The sequence below is a fragment of the Hippoglossus hippoglossus genome, chromosome 8 (assembly GCF_009819705.1).
Source record: "Hippoglossus hippoglossus isolate fHipHip1 chromosome 8, fHipHip1.pri, whole genome shotgun sequence".
Lineage (NCBI taxonomy): Eukaryota > Metazoa > Chordata > Actinopteri > Pleuronectiformes > Pleuronectidae > Hippoglossus > Hippoglossus hippoglossus.
The window spans coordinates 25338-39562 of record NC_047158.1 but is presented as its reverse complement, the minus strand read 5'-3'; the positions used below and the strand labels follow the sequence as shown (position 1 = coordinate 39562).

Here is a 14225-nt window from a genome sequence, read left to right as displayed (position 1 = left end):
GCAATGCCTAATTTAATAACCAATGCCTAGGTACACTGAGTGGAACTAATGCAGTCCCATCCAAAATGCCATATATTATATAAATATTGTACATTTCATGAAGGGAGGACATGTTTTAGGGCTGTTGGTGTTGGATTGTATTAGTTTTAGCTTGGTGTACCTAATAAACTGCTTCACTTAGTTCCTTATGCAATACGTTACCCTTCATGTCCATTGTATAATACTTTGTGCATTGTCAGGGATTTGTTCTGCAGTTGAAAAACAAATGACTTAAGATAAATTGTGAATAAAATTCACATATTTTTCATTTGGAGAAGTGATGAATGTCACTGTCTGATCTGTGTCAGCACCAATGTTGGGATTTGCGATTTTGTTTTATGGTTTGTATTAAGCATATTTTTAACAAGGCACTTTGTCAACTCCAAATACAAATGACTTCTGAGTCCTGTTTTCTATTGCTTTTTTCAAAATGTCAGTTTTTACTATGTATGACTGATCTGTGGAGAAAGGCATTTTCTTCTTCATCATTCCTGTGTATGCTGAGTGAATATTATAGAAGTGACACTAAATCTGATTCTGATTGTGTTGCAAGTTGATTTAGCGCAGCATCACACAAGCCAAGAAGTTCATTTGCCTGAAAACAAAAAAAAAAAAAAAAAAGGAAAGCAATAGCTTGCCCTGTGGAGGTTGGCTGCACCATTAGGTTGCACAAAGATCTGGAGATCCATCGACAAGCCCTGCGCCGGACCATAAAAGAAACATCACACACTGCAGAACACTGCAGCCAATGGCTCTGGATCAGGAGGAAAGATCCCAACTGGGCCCCAATATGCTAGGGACATGCACCCAGGTCTGATCAACCTGTGGTGGGTTTCGAGGCAAAATTATGAACTTTGCCTAAGTAAAACTTCAAGTCCCATAATGCACCACCAGCAGGCCAGTGCAGGCTGCTCATTATGACTTGAGTTGGGACACCTGCGGATGAGGACTCTCAGCAAACGTCTCAGCAGAGAGAGAGAGAGGCAGGAGAGAGGATTCAGCTCATGGTACACCAAAGAAGCCACTGGTACTGTAGCAAGACTTTTATTTTGATGATTTAATATTGGAAGCGCTGCTATCGTCATGAATGTTAGGATGTCTTCTTTGACGAATTGTGAAATAAGAACCAGCAGCGCACAGCACACAGGCACAGCATACAGGCTTCATGCATATAGGTTTGGCTTTTTGTTTAAGTGTACTTAGTTATTTGTTCAATTTATATAGGTGTTTGAATACTGTTTACATTCATTCATTTACGTACACTGTAAAAACATATTTACTTTATTTATTGGATTGAAGTTGTTTGAAAAATATTTGTATAACTTCTTGTTCTTTTTGTGTTTTGAAGGTTTTCAACCTGATGAACCAACCAGCAAACAATGAACAAATAAGGCAAAATAAACATTGAGCTGTGTTTAAAAGAGTTGTCCCGTGCGTCCTTTGGGGGTAATGTACCAGGCCATTGCAAGTTGGGCAGGAGTTGAAGGAAAAAAACCTAGGAACTTGACAGTGGGCCTGCCTTAAAAGAGGATGTCTTGTGATTAAAAGACCTAAACACCTGATGACGCTAAGGTACACAACTGAAGATATGTCCCTAACATCCGCTGGTGGTCACTAACATCCGCTAACATCAACTGGCAATAGGCATTAATTGCTGCGGTCAAACGTACAAGGAATATTCTCCATCTTGTCCTATGTTCTAAAATGGTACAGAGTTTAGTTTAAAAAGGCTAAAGTGTGTAGTAGAAAAAATTAACTAAGTATGGTTGACAAACTATTTTGGAATTAGAAGTAAGATTTTACAGCCTTGTCTAAAGACTTTTATGACCTGTATCTACATATATAAACAAACTGTTCAAATGCTTTATGACCTGAGCTGTTTTATGGTCTGAACTGTGTATGACCTGAAAACTGCCAGACCCTTTTGCCACTTATTTACCCTCCAAAGAACGGAATGTATGTCTGCTTATCTCCTTAGGAAACACATGTAAATCAGTTGTTTGTGTTTAGATTCCTCTCCTCCTGCACCTACAGAACCAGTCTTAACTGGTTCTGAGAGACAGCCTTAGTCCTCCTATATAAGATGCTTGCATTTGAGTGTCCTGCATCTTCACTCTGAGATCCTTGTGACTCTCTGTGTTGATCCTTTCTGCAGAAAGCCCCTATTAAAATACACGTGGATAACTTTGGTGTTTCCAGCCTCTTGTATTTCCAGATTTCCATCACAAGTGGTAATGATGTCTGATCTACTGAGCAGCCACATGGCTTTCATAGTACTGCCATAATACCCAGCAGCCAGTCAGATTTACCTTTATCCTCAGCGTACCCTCAAGTTCGGCCTGTATCATTGATCAGAAGGTCAAAACACTTGATGACGCTAAGGTGCACAACTGAAGTTATGTCCCTAACATCCGCTGGTGGCCCCCAACACCTGCTAAGACCTAATGTTTTTTTTGTGGTAATTTGTGCAGAAGACCTTCAGACGTACAAGGGATATTCTACATCTTATCCTATATATTAAATCATATAAACTCTTGTTGCTTTTTACATAAGTGAGATATAAAAAATATGTTGCAGTTGTAATATTTCCATCTTCCTGCAGAAATTTAACTCCAAAATTGAATTAGTTGAGATCTAAAATTTCCTTCAAAATTAACCCTTGTGTTGTCCCTGCTTCCCCCGGCTGTTGGCCCCCTCACATAGCCCACCCCATATTAGGACGCACACGTAGCGCAATAGACAAGTGAGCAGCCCTTGCAGATGTATTTGTTACACCCGCGGCACATGGTGTGAGTTTTACAGTCCTTTTTCCTGGGGCATATCTGACACCTCTTACTCGCCCCGAGCGGGGCTGCTGCTAGGGCTATGGAGGAGGCCGGACACTCGGGTTGAGCATCGTAGTCAACAGCTCTCTGTGCGGCGGCGGCGGCGGCGGCTTTTACAGCCTTCACAACCGCGGCGGATGCGTCCGTGCAGTGTCGGTAGCCGCGACACCCACGTGTCCCAGACCTCTCACACGGCCGCCAGTTTGTCCATGGTTCGTCTCGTGCGTCTCGTCTCGCGGTCGTCGAAGCGCAGCAGTCTGGAGTACGTGTGGAAGAGTTTTAGGGGCATCGTGGCACGAAATATCGCCCGGCCGCTCTCGGCGTCCCACAGGCTGGCGGCGGCCTCGCCCGGGACCTGTACACACCCGCTAAGATCAGCAGCCCTACGTAGGCGCGCAGGTCGGTCTCGTCCATCCCTTTCCATTCATCACCGTATTTTCGACGACCCTCCCGCAGTCAATGCAATCTGTCATGAGTGATATTGACACTCTGCTTCCAACAGCAGTTGGTGAGATACAGCAGGGGCAGAATGGGTCTCAATGGATGGATGATATTTTCAGTGGTGAAACCCTCGAGTTAACCAACAAGCTGAATAATATCCTCAACAATCACATAGATAGGATGAGATTTAAGATTACCTCACGACCAAAAGCCTCACAACCACAGTGCACAAGCATAACGGTTTGTCCGCCACGTGCTATCATATCAGCTGACATCCTTGCCATTGTGTGGTGTTTCCTTGGAGTAATGAGGTGGTGGCTTCACACACAGTCAGAAACTCTCACCTCCAGGGTGATAACACATACTTTAGAAAAAGCTGTGTCAGAGGGCCCGATCGGTGGGGCCAGTCTGCCTTCGGCACCTGGTAAAGGGTCTGGCTCAGAAAGCAAGGTGACCACTCCTGAATTCAATGAAGAATACAGAGAAGAGCAAGAACCAACAGTGGAAGGAAGGAAATTACCCATCAGGATAATTGTTCTGAAGCTGGTTTCGAGGATCTTTGCTAAAGCAAAGTTGTCGAACACTCTCAGATCACCAAACACCATCATCGAGCGTCTACTCGAATACATATGGGTCGAAATCAAGGATGAAGATTTTGAGATCACCCCAAAAATGATGAAACACCTTGACAAAGCCGTTTTCAAAAAAATCTGCAAAAAGTGGCACGGTGTTGTAAGTGTGCTGTTTGAATTGGAAATGGAAGGAAGACCCAACACTGGACAAATATATTGTCTCTGTCTTCAAAGATCTGATTGTGACACCACCATAAAGATCCAGCGCCATCAGTAGATTTTTCTCCTCATTGTGCTTCTCCAAACTCTTTTCATGATTATTTCTGTTTCTTTGAGAATTAAACACTTAAAAACAGAAAACAGTAAACTAATAAAAAGATATTCAATATATCCTCATTTCTTGGTGTTTTTATTTATGCCTCTTAAGCCCTTACTCCTTTAAAAGAAATGGTCTCTTGTCTATTACAAAAGATTTAGGAATATACATATATAAATATCCATAAATTGTCTGTCATATAACCCAATATGTATCTCTTTTCCACATGACAATGTTTCCTTGTATAGTTTGCTGACATTCTCAACAAGGTTGTAGCGTAGGTTTTTCTAAATTGAAAAAATGAAAGAGTTGGGCACCAGACAGGGCTTCTTCACCTGTCAAAAATGTTAATATCTCCCGGTAAGAGAGTTAACCCGGATAGCTTATTTACCTAACTACAAAAGGCATCAAAGAAAAAGAAACCACAAACAATCAATTCGGTTAATCAATATATATTCCATTGAATTATTCAATCAAGTTAACAATCAAATCAAAAAGGTATAATTGATAAACAGACAGAACTCATATTGACCAAAATATCCAGTAATCAATGCAAACAAATTCATTTCCAAATAAGAACAATTAACCGTCCATCAAATAAACATATGAAAGAAGCTTCCGTTAAGAGTTCATGATGAGTATAGGTCGAGTTCAGATCAAGTGAGATTGTGTGTGTGGGGAGAGTGTTCAGGAACGAAACTGTTTGTATATAATATGCCATTCAGTTCATAATTCGATTTGTAAAGAGGGATATGTGTGTGTGTGTGGGTGTGGGGTTGTTGGAGAGGGGAGTTAGGGTCCAATGAAAAGGTAAAGTGAGGGAAATGTGTGTTCTTTATGGCGGTCCTTTAATCTCCAGGTAGAGGGAAGATGAGGGGTGAAGTTTCTAGAGGCCAAGGGAATTCGGTGAAGCCAGGAGAGTTTCAATAGGGGGACTTAGCTTGTTTGGTTCATCCAGGAAAGAGGGAATCACGTTCCAATCCGAGCAGGTTAGATAGTTTTTTTAAATCCACTTCAGGCTCCAGGGATCAGCTTTCTTGCCTCATGGTCCAGGACGATTGTGAAATAAATCCAGCCGGTTCTGGGATCATGCTTTCCAGAAAGTAGTTTATCTTTTTTATGATCTCCTTCCTACATTTTCTCTGACTTCATATGCTTCCACTCCATGCTGCCTTTGTTTGAATTTCCCTCTTCTCTCTGGCTCACAGGTGTGTCCCATTTATCATCACCCCTACTTTTCCTGTTGAGGAGTAAAGGGCCATTCTGTCTTTTTAGTTTTCTCCTTTTCTGCTACACTTCTCGTAAAACACCGTAAAACTAGAACGACAACAAGTACAACATAATCATTTAATAAAAGACAAATACAACCGTTAAAATACCTAAACATCAGCTAAACAAACAAATAACCACGTGAGACAAGTTTGACGGGTTAATGTGACATAGCGACTCCCATTCCGCGCTACCTGTAGCAAAGTGAATAAAACCTGCTTCCTACCTCATTCCGCTCGGCGAGGGGTGTTAAACGAGGATTAAAATACGTCCGTAAGGTAAGGAATCGCCGTGCAGCTGGCGTCCTGTCGTTTCCGCTGCTACCATCCTTAAGACGCAGCTGTACGGCAGGTGTTTTATATCGGCTCGGACCGGAAGCGAGGGATTTGGTGTGTATATTACATCGGTCCGCGCCGTGAAAGCTACAGGCATTTACGCGAGGTGAGTCGCTACGTTTAAAAAGGACAAAAAATTACTAACTTAAATAACACGATACATACTCGAACATAAAGAACAAAATAAACCCAACCCAAATAATAAATGAAACAATCTGCATAACCTACCAGGTTTAGCAGTCAGTTACAACTACTACTAATAGGTATTCCTTTCTTTCTGAACTTCTTGGTAGTGGACCCATAAGGTCAATGCCTAACATCACATTAGCGCCTTTGACAGAGGTTTGTTGCATCTTTCCAGCAGGTTTCTGATTACCTGCTTTGATACTTTGGCAAACAACACAGTTTTTTAAGAAGTTCTTCACATCTGTCCACATTCCCGGCCAATACACTACTTCATAAAGCCTTTTATAGGTTTTGAAGATACCTGCGTGTCCAGTTAATGGATTCTCGTGATAGATTTCAAGTATCTCCTGAACCAGACTCTGGGGAATGTAGAGCCTATAGTGGATCTGATTTTCTGCCATCTGTTTTTTGTGATATAGTTTATCTTCCAGGACAACAAAATCCTGTTTCAGTTTTTGGTTGTCAGCTAGCTAGCTAGCTGCATGATTTTCTCCGCATTAGGTTCTTTATGTTGCTCTTCCCAAACTTTTTCCAGGGAAATAGGGATATTCCCATATTTTTAATTAGAGTACAGGCAGCACTGGCTGAAAGGGGGGATCCTCGAAAAAGAGCATCAGGAGCACCATTTAGTTTTCCTTTCCTGTATTCCACAATAAAGTCGAACCGTTGCAATCTTAGTGCTCATCTGATCAAACGACTTTTGGTTTTTGTTAATGAGAGGACCCATTTCAAGGCAGAATGGTCTGTAATGACAGTAAAGAGATTTGGCTCCAGATAGTGTTGCCATCTTTCTAGAGCCCAAATTATTGCAAGGCACTCTTCTTCTGTTACAGAGTAATTTCTCTCAGCTCGGTTTAAAGTTCGACTGGCATAAGCAAGAACGACTTCGCTTCCAGTGTCTGCTCTCTGCGTCAACACAGCTCCAAGACCTGTATTACTTGCATCAGTATAGACAAAGAAAGGAAAGTTAAGATTTGGGTGGCCTAAGATAGGTGGTGAGATCAAACTGGTCTTTAGTTTGTCAAAGGAATTCTGGCATGCTTGACTCCAGAAGAAAGATCTTCCTTTTTTCTTGAGATCATTTAAGGGCTAAGCAATTTTTGAGAAGTCTGGTACAAATTTATGACACCATCCGGCAAGCCCCAAGAAACTCTGAACCTCCTTGAGGGTGTTCGGTGCTGGATAGGACCTAATTGCCTCGACTTTGTCAGGATCAGCACTGACTCCTTGACCAGAGACAATATGTCCCAGGAATCTGAGTTCTTGCAGGCAGAATCTAGACTTCTTGAGATTCAGATTAGCTTTTTGGAGTCGATCTATTACATTTCGCAGACGTTCAAAATGCTGAGTCACAGATGATGAATAAACAATTATGTCGTCTAGATATACTAAACAGATTTCTCCCCGTAGGCCCTCCAGGACTTTCTCCATTAGTCGTTGAAAGGTGGCTGGGGCATTCTTGAGACCGAAAGGCATGACATTGAAATGATACAAGCCAGAATGAGTGACAAAGGCAGTTTTTGCTTTACTGCAAGGATCCATGGGTACTTGCCAGTATCCACTATTTAAATCAATTGTGGAGAAAAGGGAGGCTCCAGAAAGGGACTCCAGTATTTCATTTATGTTTGGGAGAGGATATGCGTCTGTTTCAGTGACAGCATTGACTTTCCGAAAATCTACACAAAATCGATGTCCCTCCATCTTTTTTCGGTGGTAGGACTACAGGGGAATAGGAATAGGAAGGTTCAACAACTCCAGCAGTAATCATATCTCTTAATTGTTCTTTCACAATGGCTTGCTTACCAGGATTCATCCGGTAAGGCCTTTGTTTGATGGGTACACAGTTGGTAGTATAGATGGTGTGCTGAAGAATATCAGTTTTTCCAGGCTGATTGGTGCAGACTGTGGGTTAGACTCAAGGAGCTGTCGTAACTGTTTCTTTTCTCCATCTTGCAAGTGAGCATGTGACACAGCAAGGTTGATGTAATCTTTGGCTTCCAGTCGCACCGGTTCCAGAGAGAGAATGGGAGGTGGAACAGAGCTTATCAATGAAAGATTCCATACTGGACTGGTCTTTGACGTTCGGATGTTTGATTGATTTTCATGAGCTCTTTTTCCTGGGGGATGGGCACTGCCTGGTTGAAAGGGATAAGTAACAGGGGGGTTGGACTTGAAACTGTATACATTGTCAGCCACATTGATTATCATACCGACACTACAAATGAAATCAAGACCAAGAACCATACCATAGGCTAGAGCTTCTGACCCAAGTACAACTGTAGGTAGAGTGGACACTTGTCCTTGAAGTTCCACAGAGAGGTTTTGGCCAGATACAAGGGACCTTCTACCCATGGCTGGAGGTCAGCCTTTGACCCCTTTAATTCCACCCAGAGGTACTCATGAATGAGAGTGTAACTGGCTCCGGTGTCAACTATGGCTTTTCCACGCCAAGTATCAATGGAAATCGGCACAAGGAGTTGATGGGGACTGGATGAGGTATCAAGAGGTTTGCATGTTGTCTCTGAATTTGCCACAGTTGAGGTTTCATGCACTCGTTGAAATATCGGTTGGACAGGTTTTTTGGATTTCACAACTGACACAGAGCCATTGCCAGGCAGACCTTTTGGTTTTGGAGGTCGGGGAGGGTGCTTAGGCACCTGCTGCTGGTGATAATGAGTGAACTTGCCAGGTGAGTGGTAATGTGGACAGGAACCAGGAGGGTGGTTTCCTTGACATCTCCAGCACAAAACTAAGTGTCTGGTTTGATTTTCAGGTTGAACTGAGGTGATATTTTAGGGAAAAAGGTAAGGATTTCTAACACCCATTCTCTGATTGTATCCAAGATGTTGTTCATAATCTCTTTCTAGTTGGTGACCAAGGCGTACTAAATCTTCAACAGTTTCAACCCTGCCCCTGAGCTGACTAGCAAGTAGAGGTTTAATGTTTTTCAGAATCATTTTAACAATGCTAGCCTCTGTGAGAGTGGGGTTCCATCTTTTACAGAGAGCTCTATAAGAGAAAGCAAAGTCTCTGATGGTTTCTTTCTCTTGTTGTCTTCTGGTTCTGACACGTTCAGCTAGCTCTTCCTCATAATCTTCTGATAGGAAAGCTGCTAGAAAAACAGTTTCAAACTGGCTCCAGGTGGTTACCGTTGATCGGGCAATTTCCCACCAGTCACGAGCAGTCCCATGGAGTACAGTTCTGAAGGTGGCCAGAATCTCAGCATTAGATAATGGATGCAGAGCAAGAAAGTCATGGCATTTTGACAAATAAGTGAGGGGATCAGGGTCATCCTTAGATGTTCCATAAGTAGTAAAGGTCAACCTGATATGATCACTTTTTATCATAGCTGAGGTTGTGGCTGCAGCTGAGGATTGTTTATCCAAAGGATAAGCACTAGAGCAGTGGTTCTTAAGCTGGGTTCGATCGAACCCCAGGGGTTCGTTGAGTCACTCTCCAGGGTTCGGCAGGGGTCAAGACACACACAGTATAGCCCGGTTCGCACTAGCAATGTCGGGCCGTTTTTGTCGGCCGTCAAAAAATTGGCAACACATAATTTTTCTTCGCCGTGTTAGATAAATTCAGCCCACTCGTATTATTCGTGACGTCATGCTCCGCTTGGCCATCATTGGCTGCAGCGGATCACGCCACATTGCGTGATCAGGAACTTGGTGCGCTCAGTAGTCGACTTGTGGCTGTTGTGATTGTACGTCATTTGTGATTTTCTTTTAATCTTTTAACCCTTCATACTAACTATGTCGAGCAAAAAAAGAAAGTGGTTGGACGAATACGTACAATATGGATTCACGAGTATCAAGGAACGTGATGGGAGTCAGTGTCCTCAATGCATGATTTGCAATGCCAAGTTGAGCAATTCTAGTCTAGCACCGGCAAAACTAAAGGAACACTTCCTAAAGCTGCATGGAGATGGGAAATACAAGAACACAATGCTCGCTGAATTCAAGGTGAAGAGAGCCAGATTCGATGAAAAGGCTACTCTGCCTGTTCTCAGCTTTGTACCCATTGACAAACCGATCCTCACAGCATCGTACGAAGTTGCGTACCTGATCGCAAAGCAGGGCAAACCACACACCATTGGTGAAACACTCGTAAAACCAGCTGCGTTGAAGATGGCAAATATCATGCTGGGAAAAGCTGCTGAAGATAAGTTATCCCAATTTCCTCTTTCAAATGACACTATCAGCAGCAGAATAGACGACATGAGCGATGACATCTTGGCTCAAGTAGTTGCAGATCTGATTTCAAGCCCAGCAAAATTCAGCCTCCAACTCGACGAGACCACCGACGTTTCCAATCTAAGCCAGCTTGTTGTATTCGTGCGCTATATGAAAGACGACGTGATAAAGGAAGATTTTTTTATCACAACCAAGGCAGTTGATGTGAAGAAACTCGTGGATGACTTCTTCAGAGACAACGATCTTTCGTGGGAATATGGTTTCTGCAGTTTGTTCTGGTTTTGAAGCGCTGGTGAAATCCGATGCACCACACATCATTGTTACGCACTGTGTTCTGCACAGGCATGCGTTGGCAACAAAAACCTTGCTTCCAAAACTGGCAGAAGTATTAAAAATTGTAGTTGAATGTGTGAACTACGTGCGAAATAGTGCTATGAAGCACCGCATCTTCAAAGAGCTGTGTAAGGAAATGGGCTCTGAATTCGAGGTACTTCTGTACCATTCGGTGTAACATTCGGTGGTTATCCCGGGGAAAGGTGCTGAATCGTGTTTTTGCCATGAGTGTGGAATTAGCCCTGTTTTTGCGAGAGTACCAACATTGTCACGCAGATTGCTTCGAAAATTCTGAGTTCATTCTCATTTTGGCGTACATGGCCGATATTTTCGATGCTCTCAATCATCTCAATCGACAGATGCAGGGCGGTGGAGTCAACATCATCGAAGCGGAAGAAAACCTGAAGGCGTTTAAAAAAAAGCTACCTTCATGGAAACGATGAACAGAGAATGATAACTTCGCAAACTTTCCCCTGCTGGACGACGCTACATAAGATCGAAGACGTGTCTGGAATTGGAGACATTTCTGTACCTGGGGAGCTGAAGCAAGCAATTGCCATGCACTTAGATGAGCTTGCAAAGTCTCTCGACGGATACTTCCCCACCAGAGAGTCATATCCAGCATGGGTGAGACAGCCGTTCACGTTTAGTGTTGCGACAGCAGATGTCAACGATGAATACCTCGAGGAAATCATTGAACTTCAGCAGAGCCAGCTTCAACAGCAACTCTTCAGAACAACAACGCTCTCAACGTTTTGGTGTCACCAAATCGTACCATACCCTCTTATTGCTAAGAAAGCCCTTGAGATACTCACACCGTTTGTTACAACGTATCTTTGCAAGCAATCTTTTTTGAGGATGGTAGACATAAAAACTAAGAAAAAGAACAGACTTTGTTGCGAAAATGATATGAGTGGCACTTGCCAAGGTGAAGCCGCGCATTTCTGAACTTGTATCTGAAAGGCAACAGCAAAAGTCACATTGATGTGCAATAAATATTCATTGAGTTATGTTTTTGTGTGAAATTCATGTTTTCTTGGTTTTGTTCTTTGAACACAGTGATTTTGTGTGCAACTGATGCATGGTTCATTTTGTGCACTAATAAAATATATACCTATGTTTTGAAGAAATCATATTTTATTTTTCCAATTACGAAGGTTTCGGTGAATGCACTGATGAAGCTTGCAGGGTTCAGTACTTCCAATAAGGTTAAGAACCACTGCACTAGAGCTTGAAGGAGATGGGGTAGATTTGGCTTCTACCATTAGAGAGTCAAGCTTTTCTTTCAGAAAGGAAGTTTTCTGTTCAAGACTTTGTAACCGTTCTTTGCCACCTCCACTTTCCCAAGGTTTGTAGTCAAGTTAATTTGCTCACTGTTACTTGCTTGAATCTTTTCTGATAACTTGCAGAGTCTTTCTTCAGTAACTGTGTGAAACTTTTTGAGATCTTGTTGAATCTCCACTTGAAGTTGTTCTATCATAAAATGGATCCCTGACAGAATGGAGGTTTCTGAATTTTTCAGTTCCTCTTCCAGCATCAGTTTGACCCCCTTCACTATCTTATCCATTTCAGTTTCCATAACTTCTTTGTTGGATGTAATTTTTTCAAAAATCTGGCGATGATTTGCACTTATTTGAGCTACCAGATCTTTAACTTGTTCATTTGATGAGTTTTTATGTCTTTCCAGGCACACTGTCAGCTCTTTGATGGCTACACTTTGTCCTTCCATTTCCTTCCCCCAGACAGGGCTTCTTCACCTGTCAAAAATGTTAATATCTCCCGGTAAGAGAGTGTGATGGAAATCTGGAAATACAAGAGGCTGGAAACCACCAAAGTTATCCACGTGTATTTTAATAGGGGCTTTCTGCAGAAAGGATCAACACAGAGAATCACAAGGATCTCAGAGTGAAGATGCAGGACACTCAAATACAAGCATCTTATATAGGAGAACTGAGGGCTGTCTCTCTGAACCGTCTCTCTGGCATCTAAAGTTACACTTGTCACTTTTTCTGTTTTTCATATTATTCAAGTAATAAACAAATATCGGTATCGCTCTCGGCTATCGGCTAGATTGTTGTTTTAAATATCGGTATTGGCCAAGAATTTCCATATCGGTGCATCCCTAATCATCACTGTAGTGCAAAGCAAACTGCCATTGTTGTGGACACAGGTATGTGTCGCAAAAGGGAGTAAGGACTGATAAGAGCCGACTAAACAGCCAGTACAACATCATCACATTCTTCATCGCAGAGAGTTATTCAGGGCAATTGCTCTTGTTTGCTGGACGTCCGAACAGAATCTTAAATGGGCTCAATCCATATTTTGGTCTAATTCTCATTCTCATCTGTATGAGAACAAGCATAAAATTTAGCCAAATTGTTTTTTAGTGTGCCATTTTCTCTTTCCACCGCTCCACCACTGGATGGGTGGTAGGCACAATGTTGTCTCAAATCAATGCCCAAATATTTACTTAATTGTTTTAATGCCGTACTAACAAATGGAACCCAAATCATGCATACGTGACAACATTTCTGAGAGTAGTTGGAAAACCCCTTTGTTAACCAGTGTTGTAAAATTGCAGCCAACATCGATCCTTTTGAAACATAGTTTGGCAGACAAGGTTTATCATCAGAGCCCACCCACACTCCATCTGTGTACGTGCAGCCAACATCTCCTCCAAAGTGCACGCTCATCTGCTGTGGCTCTAAGTTGGAGTTCCTGCAGGTCAGCTGTGGGGGTGGTTGGGTCGACCTGAAAGAGAATGTGTGAAGCAGGTAGTGGCTGGCGAGCAGTTTCTCTTGCTGTTGCATCCGCTCCGGCATTACCTTGTGATACTGGGTCATTATTAGAAGTGTGAGCATCACATTTACATACTGCAACCTGTTTGGGGAGGAGGACAGCATCAAGCATCAGAGACACTAGAGCATGATGTGCAATTGGTTTGCCTCTGTTTCCAAATCGTGAAAAAATCATGGACTACACCAAATGCATATCTACTGTCAGTGTAGATTTTCACCCCTTTCCCCTTAGCCAATTTGCATGCTTCAATGAGAGCAGTGAGCTCTGCTGCTTGTGCAGACAGAGAAGCAGGGAGAGGTCGTGCAATCAATGTATCATGTGCTGTTACCACAGAGAAACCAACTTGATTTGCTCCTGTGTCTGAATTGTGAGACGCTGATCCATCCACAAACAGTTCAAAGTCTGGATTCTGCAAAGGTGTTTCCTGTAAATCTGGTCAGGGGGAACAAACTTCAGTTATTGTTACTACACAGTTGTGTTGTTCACCATCTCCTTCTGTTGGAAAAAGTGTAGCCGGGTTTAGAACATTACATCTTTTCACTGTGATATTAGGCATTTCCAACAGAATAGCATGATATCGAAGCCACCGTGCAGCAGACAAATGAGATGTCTTTTGTTCTAACAAAATCAGCATGTGGGACCAGCAGGGTGAGTGGGGAGTATCCTACTAAATCCTTGGATGCCATGACAGTCTTATCTGAAGCTGCTACAGCTCTAAGACAAGTAAGGAGGCCTGTATCAACAGGATCAAGTTTGGCTGAGAAAAATGCCACAGGTCTCTGTTTGCTCCCATGGTCTGGGAGTAGCACTGATAGTAGCCCCCCCTTCTCGTCAACTGCCTGTGTGAAAGGTCGGTCAGGGTTGGGTAGTCCTAAAGTCGGGGTCGATTGTAAGGTCAGTTTCAAGTCAGTGAA

The 14225-nt window shown here is 42.7% G+C and overlaps 1 long non-coding RNA gene across 1 annotated transcript; it reads left to right on the top strand.

The window, feature by feature from the left end:
• Positions 1 to 241: 241 nt before the first annotated feature.
• On the top strand, positions 242 to 11412 carry LOC117767031. The gene is made up of 3 exons (XR_004614818.1): positions 242 to 253; positions 4981 to 4984; positions 11145 to 11412. It is a non-coding gene; the product is annotated as an uncharacterized LOC117767031 (long non-coding RNA).
• Positions 11413 to 14225: the final 2813 nt, after the last annotated feature.